Here is a 13,648-nt window from a genome sequence, read left to right on the forward strand (position 1 = left end):
ATCATCACTCATACTCTACAGCCCCTGGGATCTATTGCTTTTGTATTTTCACCTTTTTCATGTAGTTGCTATGCTGTCCCTCATGCTGGGTTTTGGAAATAGGCCTCAGTGTGCTGATTTGTCCTGGTCCTCCAGCCTGCTGTCCCCCATAGACCACATGCTCAGGGTAGTCATTGGAGTGCAGCCTGACATACGCTCTCACGCCGGGAGGATGGCGGTGCGCTCTGCGGGCCTTGACCCTCAAACTCAGCTGCCTTAATGGCCACCGGGCTGCCCTACTGTGCCAAGCAGTCAAGCATGGCTCTGCACCACCAGGCACAAACATTCGACCAGCATTTCAATGATTTTGTTCTCGTCTCATCTCTACTTCACACAGAAACCTATCATTTTGCAACCAGCGGCGTCCACAGTTCTCCAAATAGTTATAAAAACTTCTACCTTTGCTTACTGGTATCTCAAAAAAACATTTTTTTTGGGGGGGAGAGAATGAAGAAAAATAGCCTGCTGCTTTCATGGAAAACCTAGACTATATAAATGTGACTAACACGCATATATTGAATATCCCAAAAACTGGCTCAAATTCATTCAAATAACTGAACACTTACTTATTACAGACTTCTATGTAGTGCTGGGAGGTATGACGGTACTTTCGTTATACCATCTTCGATTCCTCATACCTTATGGATTTTTTATACACTGCTATACCGTAGCATAGTTAATACAACAGCTGTATGCTTCAGTAGGCAAAAAATCATATAATATTGTTCGCCGCTAACAGTGCTACAGAGCATTGTGCAGATTAGGTACAGCTCACGAGTTAGCCAGGTAGCGTTAGCATAAGTGTAAACAGATGAGAGAGGCTTCCTTATGGTAAAAAAAATAAACAAAAACAGATGGAGGATGAAGAGAGGAGGACCAAATATGCACCAGAAGAACCTGCCAAAGAAATGAGGCGTGTCTGCAGTTTAGAACAGACTAAAACACTATATACTGTACGGTTTGTCAAGCCACAGCTGTTTGTTTGTTTATCAGAATTTTAACATCATGTTTTACACTTTGGTTACATTCATGACTGAAACTGTAGCTACTCATTACACACAAGATTCATCAGTTCACAAGGTTATATCAAACACAGTCATGGACAATTTAGTGTCTCCAATTCACCTCACTTGCACGTCTATGGACTGTGGGAGGAAACCGAAGCACCCGGAGGAAACCCACGCAGTCACGAGGAGAACATGCAAACTCCACACAGAAAGGACCCGGACTGCCCCACCTGGGGATCGAACCCAGGACCTTCTTGCTGTGAGGCGACAGTGCTACCCCACTTACCCACCATGCAAACAGCGACATTACAAACACAGTAACAATCCACATATGCAAGGACACAATTCTTCTATAGACAGTCAAGAAAGAAGCTTTCAGAGCAGTAATTAAACAGTGGATTCCAGGTATGTCATACGGGGTGAAAATACTTCAGGTCAGTTGCTAAACTAACGTTATACGTGAACTGGAAGTGGAGCTATATGAAGTCGTCCACTGGTTTACAACAGACCTGTGGTCAAGTTGTACAGTGATGTTTGCAAACATCATTTTATTTGTTAAAGGAAGAGCTAGGAGTAATTATACAATACTTTAATATTAAATAAACAATAAAAATTTTATTTATTGCAACAGTTTCACATGTACTGACTCCATCATATATTGTCATTTTGTGGGGCCAAGCAAAGCTTATAGTACTTAAAATCTTCATTATATACATGGTGAAATTAAAACTTTGTATTCTATGTATTTATGACAGTAGAATAAGCCACAGACATATAAAAAGTCCCAGTCATACAAAAATAAAATATACTGTGATATACCGTGAAACCGTCAGAATCTTAAAAAATACCGTGATACAAATTTTTGGTCATACCGCCCAGTCCTACTTCTATGATGTAAACACACAAGGTCATCTCATTTTAAATTGGATAATGTACAGCCTCCATTTAAAAAAAACACTAATTAAGCTTTTTTTTACCCCTTTACCTTTTATTAATACTGTTTCTGCCACAGTCTCCAGATAAAACTGATTACGCTTTTTAGCCACATGCTCACTAGATCCAGCACGTCACAGACTCAGCTAAGAGGCTCAAGTGTACTTACCGATGCCCTCACCCTTACACACATCCTCCTGGCTCTGAATGAGCTTCCAAATCCCTCTTAGTTCATGTGTCTTTTCGAGTGGAGCACTTTCATTCCCAGGGCTACAAGAGCATTTTGAGCTTAGACCCACTATTTACTTCAAGTAAGAAACAAATTTAGAACGTGAAGTGGGGAATAAAAATTTTACCCAACTCCAAGGATACGATAATTACAGCTTGAGGATTTGGAGACCTCTTGAAATTATTCTAAGAGGCTCCTGAAAGCTGAAGAATTGCTGCAAATTCGAAACCCAATACAGTCACCCGAGCCTAAGTAGCCTTCAGTACCCGCTAATTCTTGCAGCCCAATTTCTGCCTCCTAATGATTTCTTATTGCACATTGTTGCAGAAATAACCCAACCAATAGGAAAGTCGCACATTTGCCCTTTCTTCTTGTCCTATTAATTACATCGTTTTAATTAAATTCGCATTATAATCTTTGTCAAGTATTATTGGTGGTTAAATAAGGACATGGAAATGTTAAATAATGGAAAAAGCAGCCCTTTTTCTTTCCATAGCAAAGTAAAATTGTCACTTTTATATTTTAGTTTATTGTATAACAATACATGTACCTACCAGATCTGATGCTGTTTCTGTTGTTGAAGTATGCTGGATGTTCTTCAACGCTTCCTGAAGCTAGTGTTCAGTAAGCAGAATTTCTTCTTGATTACTTGATTCGATGACGGTCTTCTTTGGTTGGATGATAATCTAAATGACATAAAAATAAAAGATGTATTAAAAACACCATATAAAATACAATATTTAAGTATTTAAGCATATCTGACATCAAGTAGTAGCTGACTGCATCATAATGATTTATTCAGTCGGCACATGAGCTCCTAAAGTTAGACCTTTAACATTACAAAGGACTGATGTTTGTTTAATTTTTAACACCATGTCAGCTGCTATGGCTACTATCATGGCTGAATAATAGATTAAGTCTTTAAATATCAAAGTAGGGGGTCAATTTGCTTTTTTTACTTGTGTGTGTGTATAGTGGTTAGTGTGTGTGTGATTTAATTGTTTTTTATAAGTTATATAGCATTTTTAAGTGCTAGTGCTTCCAAAAATGTAAGCAGTTTTTTTTTTTTTTTTTTTTTTTGGATGGGGGTGGGGTGGGCTGGGTACTGAGGTGCAGATTTCCTTGTAGTTGTTTGTTTATGTCATGTTTTACACCTTGTTAACATTCATGACAGAAACATGTTCATCAGTTCACAAGGTTATATCGAACACAGTCATGGACAATTTAGTGACTCCAGTGCACCACACCTGCATGTCTTTGGACTGTGGGAGGAAACCCACGCAGACACAGGGAGAACATGCAAACTCCACACAGAAAGGACCCAGACTTCCCCACCTGTTGATCAAACCCAGGACCTTTTTGCTGTGAGGCGACAGTGCTACCCACTGAGCCCCCGTGTTGTTGTTTGTCTGATAGAATTTTGTTCTGGTGGTGTTCATCTTCTAGCATAAATAGAGGACGTGTTTGACCAAAGTTCTTTATTCACAGAAGGGGCAAGTGGAGGCCTGGCCCTCTTTTAGCAGGTAGGCATGGGCGAGTTTGAGGTGTCCTAAGCAGTGTTATTTGGGGTATTAAGCTTTTTTATGGTAGGGTGGATCGCTTAAGATGTTAGCAATGCCAAACTAGCATGCTTTACCTCTGCACCACCAAAGCTCCTGATGCCCTTTTACTTTGAAAAAAAAAAAAAAAAAAGTTATAGTGCTAAAATGATGACTTTAGTCTGAGGGCATGAAACTCATTAGATCTGATATATGGACTTTTTAAATAACTGAAGTTGATGAAATTACACATTACTAAGGAAAAGTTCTTAATGACACTGTAATAAATTGAAATTGATCCTGACTTTAGTTTAAGAACATCATAATGATTTATTCAGTCAGCACATGAGCTCCTAAAGTTAACAGATGTCTAACTTTATAAAGGACCGATGTTCATGCCATGCTTTTTATTATTAAATATAAGTACTTATTTGCTTGTTAATATGAGCATTAGGCTTCAATTTTCACTTTTATTAACAGTTGACAACAGCCTTTTGGATTCAAGCTTGCTTTTGCACCACCAAATTAGTCCAGCCGATTCTTTTCCAGCTATCAAGCAGGAAACAAGCAAAGAACAAGCTGCACAACAACCTTCCCACTCCCACTCCCTTTTTTCTCATTATTTCTGCTGGGGGTTACAGATGAAACTAGCAGGAAAAAAGTGTGGCAGCTTCAGGGAGCAGAAAAGCCTCCTACTCTGCCATTTATTTCACCACTGCTGTATCAGCACAGGCTTTGTTTGAACTCTTTTGTCTCTTCTGTTATGTACATCTATACACTTAATAGCCACTTTATTAGGAATACTATATTAATACAGCTCTCAGAAAAGCTCGACTTGTTTATGCATTTATTACTGGGACTGAACCAGGGGGAAATGTATGTGATTAATTGTATTCTCTCGAGTTTGAATCTCAGCTGTGCAGCTTACTGGTAATCACAGACTCTCTGTACACAACACTGCTCTCTGTGAGTCCCCATCTCTAAGAGTTTATTATTTATTAGGATTTTAATATCATGTTTTACACACTTTGGTTACATTCATGACAGACAGTAATTACTCATTACACAAGATTCAACAAGTTATGTCAAACACAGTCATGGACAATTTTGTATCTCCAATTCACCTCACTTGCAAGTCTTTGGACTGTAGGAGGAAAGCGGAGCTCCTGGAGGAAACCCACGCAGATGCGGTGAGAACATGCAAACTCCACACAGAAAGGACCCAGACCACCCCACCTGGGGATCAAACCCAGGACCTTCTTGCTGTGAGGCGACAGTGCTATCCACTGAGCCACCGTGACGCCCGAGTGGTCAGTAAATGAGCACATGATGGAGAGGGTATGTAATGGTCTTCAGATCTTTTTAGTCAAGGTGGGGGTCAGCAGCAGTGAAGGAATTCACAGCTGGGGAATTGAATACGACTATACTAGGAGGAAAACATGAAAAAAACACAAAACAGGGGAACTGGAGTTAAATATAGTAAAACTTTTAGAATATAATATAGAATATAGAACACCTTTATTTGTCATATATACCTATACAGATGTACAATACAACGAAATTCTTTCTTCGCATATCCCAGATTGTTTGGAAGCTGGGGTCAGAACGCAGGGTCAGCAATTGTATGACGCCCCTGGAGCAGAGAGGGTTAAGGGCCTTGCTCAATATGCTCATATGATAAACATTAAACTTTATACGATTGTCATTTCAGTGTCCTGACCTACAACAAATAGGAAAAAAAATTATATTAGTAATATTGTTATAGATACTAAAATTAGCAACCTTTAGAAACAATAGATAACAAAACCCTAATTGCACCTTCCAACACATGTATCTACTAACACCATGCCGCTTATTTGCTGAAGAACAAACTTTGCCAATCATAAATCTCTCTCCTCATCTCCTTTACTGAGGTAGCCACTCACTATGGTGCTTGAAACCCCAGCAGGGCACAGGGCCTCTTAAAAACACAGCGGCAGTGCTGAGAAAAGCTCCGCTTTAGCTCAGTGTGTCCGCCCCTCACTGCTTTCTGGCAGCTCATGCAATCCCTCGCCTCCAACACAGCATCCAAAAATAAGACGTTCACCGAGTTTTGTAATGAACCGTCAAGTGCCTCAGCTCTGCGCCGCACACAGAGGACAGGCACCTCAGCAAAGTCAAAACTACAGTACAGAGAAGAGCACAGGACACAAACCTTTCTGCTTGTTTATTTAAATCTAATGCACCGAGTTTAATGGTAAGCAATATTAAGATCTCAGGGTATCGTTGCTCATAGCTTATTTATAGTCTTATCTAAAGTACACTACATAGTCAAAACTATGTGGACACCTGAACATCTCTTTGTAGTCTAGGAAGGCCTGAAGCCTCAGCACTGCAGTGACACTGACATGGTGGTGGTGTGTTAGTGTGTGTTGTGCATGATAGATAAAACACAGAAGCGCTGATGGAGTTTTTAAACACCTTACTGTCACTACTGGATTGAGAATAGTCCTCCAACCAAAAATATATCCAGCTAACAGCACCTTGTGGGCAGCGTCCTGTGACCACTGATGAAGGTCTAGAAGATGACCAACTCAAACAGCAGCGATGGATGAGCAATAGTCTCTGACTTTACATCTACAAGGTGGACCAACTAGGTAGGTTTGTTTGTTTATTAGGATTTTAACGTCATGTTTTACACTTTGGTTACATTCATGACCGGAGCGGTAGTTACTCATTACACAAGATTCATCAGTACACAAGGTTACATCAAACACAGTCATGGACAATTTTGTATCTCCAATTCACCTCACTTGCATGTCTTTGGACTGTGGGAAGAAACCGGGGCACCCGGAGTAAACTCATGCAGACACAGGGAGAACATGCAAACTCCACAGAGAAAGGACCCAGACCGCCCCACCTGGGGATCGAACCCAGGACCTCCTTGCTGTGAGGCGACAGTGCTGCCCACTTTGCCACTGTGCCACCCCCCCAACTAGGTAGGAGTGTCTAATAGAGTGGACACGATATTTAAAAACTCCAGCAGCTCTGCTGTGTCTGATCCACTCATACCAGCACAACACATGCTAACACACCACCACCATGTCAGTGTCACTGCAGTGCTGAGAATGATCCACCACCCAAATAATACCTGCTCTGTGGTGGTCCTGAACAGGGTGAAAGCAGGTTAAAAAGGTATGTAGAGAAATATATGGACTACAATCAATAATTGTAGAACTTCAAAGTGCTTCTATATGGTAGGTGGAGCTGATAAAATGGACAGTGAGTGTAGAAACAAGGAGGTGGTTTTATGGTTTTGGCTGATCAGTGTATATTCATACATACATACTAAGGGCGCGCATTCACATGAGAAGCGTTTGTGTTTCACTCATTAGCACAAACCACCACTTTTGCTCAGCTCCTGGCTTAAGCGGTGCAGTAAAGTTGTTGTTTTTACCATGTCATATCAAACAGTTCGTCTCATTGGAAGCGATTTAAAAAGGTCAGCTGCAACCTGGGTCAAAGTTCAACTTTGAGCACTGCGGCAAGCGCAAAAATTGCGAGCCCAACGGGTCAAAAGTGCATGGTGTGCACCACTTAGGGAAGCCACACTCCATAGGAAACAACGGCACATCCAGCACAATAGCAGTTTTGCCGCTTCTCATGTGAATGCATCCTAAGGCTGCAAAAAAACAGTTCGTGTTAATGTTGCCTCCAAGGGCAAATCCAACTTGGAAGGGGGCATGGTTTAGCAGTTAGTAAAGGGAGTGCCACCCAGCATCAGGGATCCTCCGGACTTGGGTTTGATGCTCGAGTCTCGAGGAGTGTGCACAGCATGTGCTTCCTATGCCCATATGGGTATTCTTCTGGCACTGTGGCTTCCTCCCACCTTCCAAAAACTTGCAGAAAGTCAATTAGCTGCTCTAAGATTACACCTACGTGTATGTGAATGAATGTGAGGGTGTAATTTCCTGCTATGAAACAGGGCCTTGTTTAGGGGTTCATTCATTTCTTGCTCTTAATGTTTCTGGGTAGCACTGACCACGATACAACTGCCCTATTGTGTTCTTTATAATAATATTCTAGTAGCAAAATTGTATTTAGAAATTGGATGGCTATATGCTTGATTTACACCCCTTTAAGCAAAGTGTGCCCACACATTTTAGGCATTGTAGTGTATATAGAACATGTTGGCATGATTTGGACTGTGCCTTGAGGAGAGAAATCCATACTATATGAGGGATATTTAAAAGATTGTTATTCAGAGCCGTAAGCGCGGCATTAGCCGACACGCAGTATAAACTATAAAGCCACTGATGATCAAGAAACTAATGCAAAATCCCCTAAAGCATAGATAATACCCAGCTAATAACTTACATTATGCATTGTCATTCTCAGCTACTGTGTTATTTACTTCCTCGCTATGGCCACAAGATATTCAGCTTCAGGACAATTCTCACTGAAGTTACACCGTAGAAAAAGAAAACAAGCTAATTACAGAGAGAAGCTGCTCCAGTCCTTCAAAATACAAAACTTTAATAGATTTACAGACAATTTCACACATTCAATCTGAAATCCAATATGCAATTACTTTGTTTAAATCCTGTATTCAAATTAACATAATAAAAAAGCAACACACGCATTTAGGATAATGACAGTGTGTTGTAATCAGTGTTTTTAAAACACAGTGGCCATTTCTACAATTTCATTTCTTTTAGCCTAAAGCCATTTCTAAAAAAGTGTGTGTATGTGTGTGTGTGAGATGCATTTCAGTCCAAAGAGCATGTGTACGGCTGGGGACTAATGTTGGTCAACAAAGGCGCAATTGATGTTTCAGTTCATACCAAAGCTGTTCAGTGGCTCTGTACAGGCCACTAGAAATTCTTTAGACCAAGCTTTTCTTCAGGTCTTCATAGACCTTGCTTTGTGCACAGGGATCGAGACTGTAAGAGGAAAGGTCCTTACCTAACCTGTTGCTGCAAAGAAAACTTTTATATAATCTTATAGCAAAAAATTTATTTCCTATAATTCATGTATTACACCACAACCTGAGTGAGTGTTGTGGCTAATAATTGGAAGGAATGTCCCAATACTTTTGTCCATATAGTGTGTAAGTGTATCTTCTTACATCACATCTTTTTCAGAGTCAGAACTGATTAAAAGTCTACCCAGAATACACTGTGGGCTTGGCACCAATTTACCATAGGGTATCATACACTCACCTTTCAATTTCTTACATGTAGGGGCAATCAAAGAGGCTACCAATATATAATGTATAACTGCTCTGGCCAGCAAATCATACTGTGTTTTATTTCCATTCACTAACCAAATCATTGTGTCAATCAAAACTTTTAATTGTAACTTTTTTGTTACTTATTATAGACATATTACTAGTATTCTTGTTAATAATACTATACTATGCACATATGTTAAATAGATAGATAGATAGACAGAGATAGATAGAGACATACCAATAAATAAATAGACAGACAGACATACCAATAAATAGATAGGACAGACAGACAGACAGACAGACAGACAGACAGACAGACAGACAGATGTGTGTATGTATGTACACTGATCAGCCATAACATTAAAACCACCTCCTTGTTTCTACACTCAATGTCCATTTTATCAACTCCACTTATGTAGAAGCACTTTGTAGTTCTACAATTACTGACTGTAGTCCATCTGTTTCTCTACATACCTTTTTAACCTGATTTCACCTTGTTCTTCAATGGTCAGGACCCCTACAGGACCACTACAGAGAAGGTATTATTTAGGTGCTGGATGATTCTCAGCCCTGCAGTGACACTGAAATGGTGGTGGTGTGTTAGCACTAATGAAGTTTTCAAACGCCTCACTGTCACTGCTGGACTGAGAAGAGTCCACCAACCAAAAAACATCCAGCCAACAGTACCCTGTGGGCAGCATCATGTGTTCACTGATGAAGGTCTAGAAGATGACCAACTCAAACAGCAGCAATAGATGAGCGATCATCTCTGACTTTATATCTACAAGGTGGACCAACTAGGTAGGAGTGTCTAATAGAGTGGACAGTGAGTGGACACGGTATTTAAAAACTCCTGCAGCGCTGCAGTCTCTGATCCACTCATACCAGCACAACACACACTAACACACCACCACCATGTCATTGTCACTTCAGTGCTGAGAATGATCCACCACCTTAATAATACCTGCTCTGTGGTGGTCATGTGGTGGTCCTGACCATTGAAGAACAGCATGAAAGGGGGCTAACAAAGCATGAAGAGAAACAGATGGACTACAGTCAGTAATTGTAGAACCATAAAGTGCTCCTATATGGTAAGTGGAGCTGATACAATGGACAGTGTGTGTAGAAACTATGTTTGTGTTTAATGTTATGGCTGATTGGTGTATATACTGTATATATATATATATACAGTGTATCACAAAAGTGAGTACACCCCTCACATTTCTGCAAATATTTCATTGTATCTTTTCATGGGACAACACTATAGACATGAAACTTGGATATAACTTAGAGTAGTCAGTGTACAGCTTGTATAGCAGTGTAGATTTACTGTCTTCTGAAAATAACTCAACACACAGCCATTAATGTCTAAATGGCTGGCAACATAAGTGAGTACACCCCACAGTGAACATGTCCAAATTGTGCCCAAAGTGTCAATATTTTGTGTAACCACCATTATTATCCAGCACTGCCTTAACCCTCCTGGGCATGGAATTCACCAGAGCTGCACAGGTTGCTACTGGAATCCTCTTCCACTCCTCCATGATGACATCACGGAGCTGGTGGATGTTAGACACCTTGAACTCCTCCACCTTCCACTTGAGGATGCGCCACAGGTGCTCAATTGGGTTTAGTCCATCACCTTTACCTTCAGTTTCCTCAGCAAGGCAGTTGTCATCTTGGAGGTTGTGTTTGGGTTTGTTATCCTGTTGGAAAACTGCCATGAGGCCCAGTTTTCGAAGGGAGGGGATCATGCTCTGTTTCAGAATGTCACAGTACATGTTGGAATTCATGTTTCCCTCAATGAACCGCAGCTCCCCAGTGCCAGCAACACTCATGCAGCCCAAGACCATGATGCTACCACCACCATGCTTGACTGTAGGCAAGATACAGTTGTCTTGGTACTTCTCACCAGGGCGCCGCCACACATGCTGGACACCATCTGAGCCAAACAAGTTTATCTTGGTATCGTCAGACCACAGGGCATTCCAGTAATCCATGTTCTTGGACTGCTTGTTTTCAGCAAACTGTTTGCTGGCTTTCTTGTGCGTCAGCTTTCTTCTGGGATGACGACCATGCAGACCGAGTTGATGCAGTGTGCGGCGTATGGTCTGAGCACTGACAGGCTGACCTCCCACGTCTTCAACCTCTGCAGCAATGCTGGCAGCACTCATGTGTCTATTTTTTAAAGCCAACCTCTGGATATGACGCCGAACACGTGGACTCAACTTCTTTGGTTGACCCTGGCGAAGCCTGTTCCGAGTGGAACCTGTCCTGGAAAACCGCTGTATGACCTTGGCCACCATGCTGTAGCTCAGTTTCAGGGTGTTAGCAATCTTCTTATAGCCCAGGCCATCTTTGTGGAGAGCAACAATTCTATTTCTCACATCCTCAGAGAGTTATTTGCCATGAGGTGCCATGTTGAATATCCAGTGGCCAGTATGAGAGAATTGTACCCAAAATACCAAATTTAACAGCCCTGCTCCCCATTTACACCTGGGACCTTGACACATGACACCAGGGAGGGACAACGACACATTTGGGCACAATTTGGACATGTTCACTGTGGGGTGTACTCACTTATGTTGCCAGCTATTTAGACATTAATGGCTGTGTGTTGAGTTATTTTCAGAAGATAGTAAATCTACACTGCTATACAAGTTGTACACTGACTACTCTAAGTTATATCAAAGTTTCATGTCTATAGTGTTGTCCCATGAAAAGATATAATGAAATATATATATATATATATATATATTTACACACACACACATATATAATTTCACTACACATTATATTGTGTTTAACTCCACAACTGTATATAGCAGAGTCTGTATATACCCTCCTTGTGTTTCTATATACCCATCTACCAACTGTCTATCTACCCAACTATCTATCTAACTAACCAAACTAACAGAATAAAATAACCTAAATAACACAATGACAAAAAGAGATCAAACTATTATAGTATGTTACATTTAATCACATTTTCTTATAGTCTAGTTCATAGTCTAGTTTGCTTGTATGTGTCCAGATGTTGGGTTCCAAACACTTCATAATCACCTGTTGAATACTGTTGAATCAGATGCCTTTAATGTATTAGACAGAATTCATAAGAATCCATTTACTAAAGCGAATTAAACTTGCATCACTTTCATATAGCGTACAAATCAAATGGACTGAAATGGCACTCCTCACACAATGACTCCTGAACTACTTGCTAAAGAGGATTATAAAAACAAAAGTGTTATAATGTGTGGGCACAAGTGTATCTGCAAGAAAGTAGAACAGCCATGCATGGAGCGTTGTTGGATAAATTGGTGTCGGATGCTCACATCCTTTGTAGCCAGTAGTCACAGGTGATAAAGTAAAACAATCTTGTGTTCTAGCGGCAATGTCAATTTGATGTGGTGATTTTTTTTCTCTTTCGGGAGCTGAGAGAAACAATCCGCCTGGAAAATGAAGGTGGGGTTGTGCATGTGTCTTTTCTTGAACCGTTGCACTTTTTATGACAGTTGCCTGACATCGGCTGTGCAGAATGGCTGAGAGGGAAGGGCGGATGAAGAAAATAAGAGAATATTCACGATGTTTTTTATGTGTAGGGGATTTGAGGGAAATTGACCCGTACAGTGGAGCACAACACTGGCACCGCTGCATGTCTGTAGGCTCTCAAAAGCCCTGGACTCTGCACTGAAGAAGCTGTAATTTTAAAGGGTGTGAATGTGTGTGGGAAACCCCCCTTTATTCAGAGGGCAATCTGTTCCATGCCACTGCTCACTGCCACAGACTGACATGTTCTCGTGAGATTTCTGCAGCCATGGCACACTTTGACCCCCTTCCTCACTGTTTCCACCCCCACAGTCCCCACCAGTCTGCTTCTGGTACCTACTGGAGTGAAACGGCACTGAAAATTTCATTCTCTCAGCTTCTGAACGTGCTTTGATTCTGAGTGGTGATGCTCAAAGAACTGTTACCAATACACACAGAATTCAACCTGCTTGTGAGTTTAATGGGTACTGCATGGCACATGCCAAGTAATGTGCACAAAATTAAGAGATTAGGGATCTCTGGCCATACCACTTCTACTCCCCTTGTGCCTCTTCTATCAACTATGATGTGTTTTAGATTTCACTGAATTGTGGCTTAGTGACTATTCCAGACAGTGCCATTCAGCTAGACAGGCCAACTGACGGGCACTGATAGTCCGTTAAGACAAAGAGGAGGCGTGTGTGTTTAACACGAAATGTGTTTGCTGCTAAAAGCTACAAGTAATCCTCTCTGTTTTCTGATTGGAACACCTCCCTCTACAACTTGATTCTGGACTGACCTCAGTCAGTCTGGATCAGAAACGGCATATCTAGTACAACCACTCCGAGTACTGGTGTCCCTCAGGGTAGTGTACTTAGTCCACTGCTGTTCGACACCTCCCTCTACAACTTGATTCTGGACTTCTTGACAAGATGACCTCCGAGTACTGGTGTCCCTCAGGGTAGTGTACTTAGTCCACTGCTGTTCATGACTGTGTGGTAACACAGCTTGAACCTCTTTAACGTCTTTCTGAGCAACACCACCGTTCCAACATGCTTTAATGCTACCACCATCATTCCTGTGCCAAAAGTATCCAGTATCCTGCCTTAATGACAACCTCTGTGTCACACTCGCACCAGTCATCATGAAGTGCTTTGAGTGG

General features: G+C 41.2%; 1 protein-coding gene across 1 annotated transcript in view; it reads right to left on the minus strand.

Moving 5' to 3' along the window:
• Positions 1-13,648, minus strand: part of rbfox3a (RNA binding fox-1 homolog 3a) — a 699,121-nt gene that overhangs the window by 588,167 nt on the left and 97,306 nt on the right. The window contains exon 2 of the mRNA XM_063003695.1: positions 2,763-2,894. The gene's annotated coding sequence lies outside the window, so the exon portion shown is untranslated. The remainder of the gene's footprint in view (positions 1-2,762; positions 2,895-13,648) is intronic.

The sequence above is a fragment of the Trichomycterus rosablanca genome, chromosome 10 (assembly GCF_030014385.1).
Source record: "Trichomycterus rosablanca isolate fTriRos1 chromosome 10, fTriRos1.hap1, whole genome shotgun sequence".
Taxonomy (NCBI): domain Eukaryota; kingdom Metazoa; phylum Chordata; class Actinopteri; order Siluriformes; family Trichomycteridae; genus Trichomycterus; species Trichomycterus rosablanca.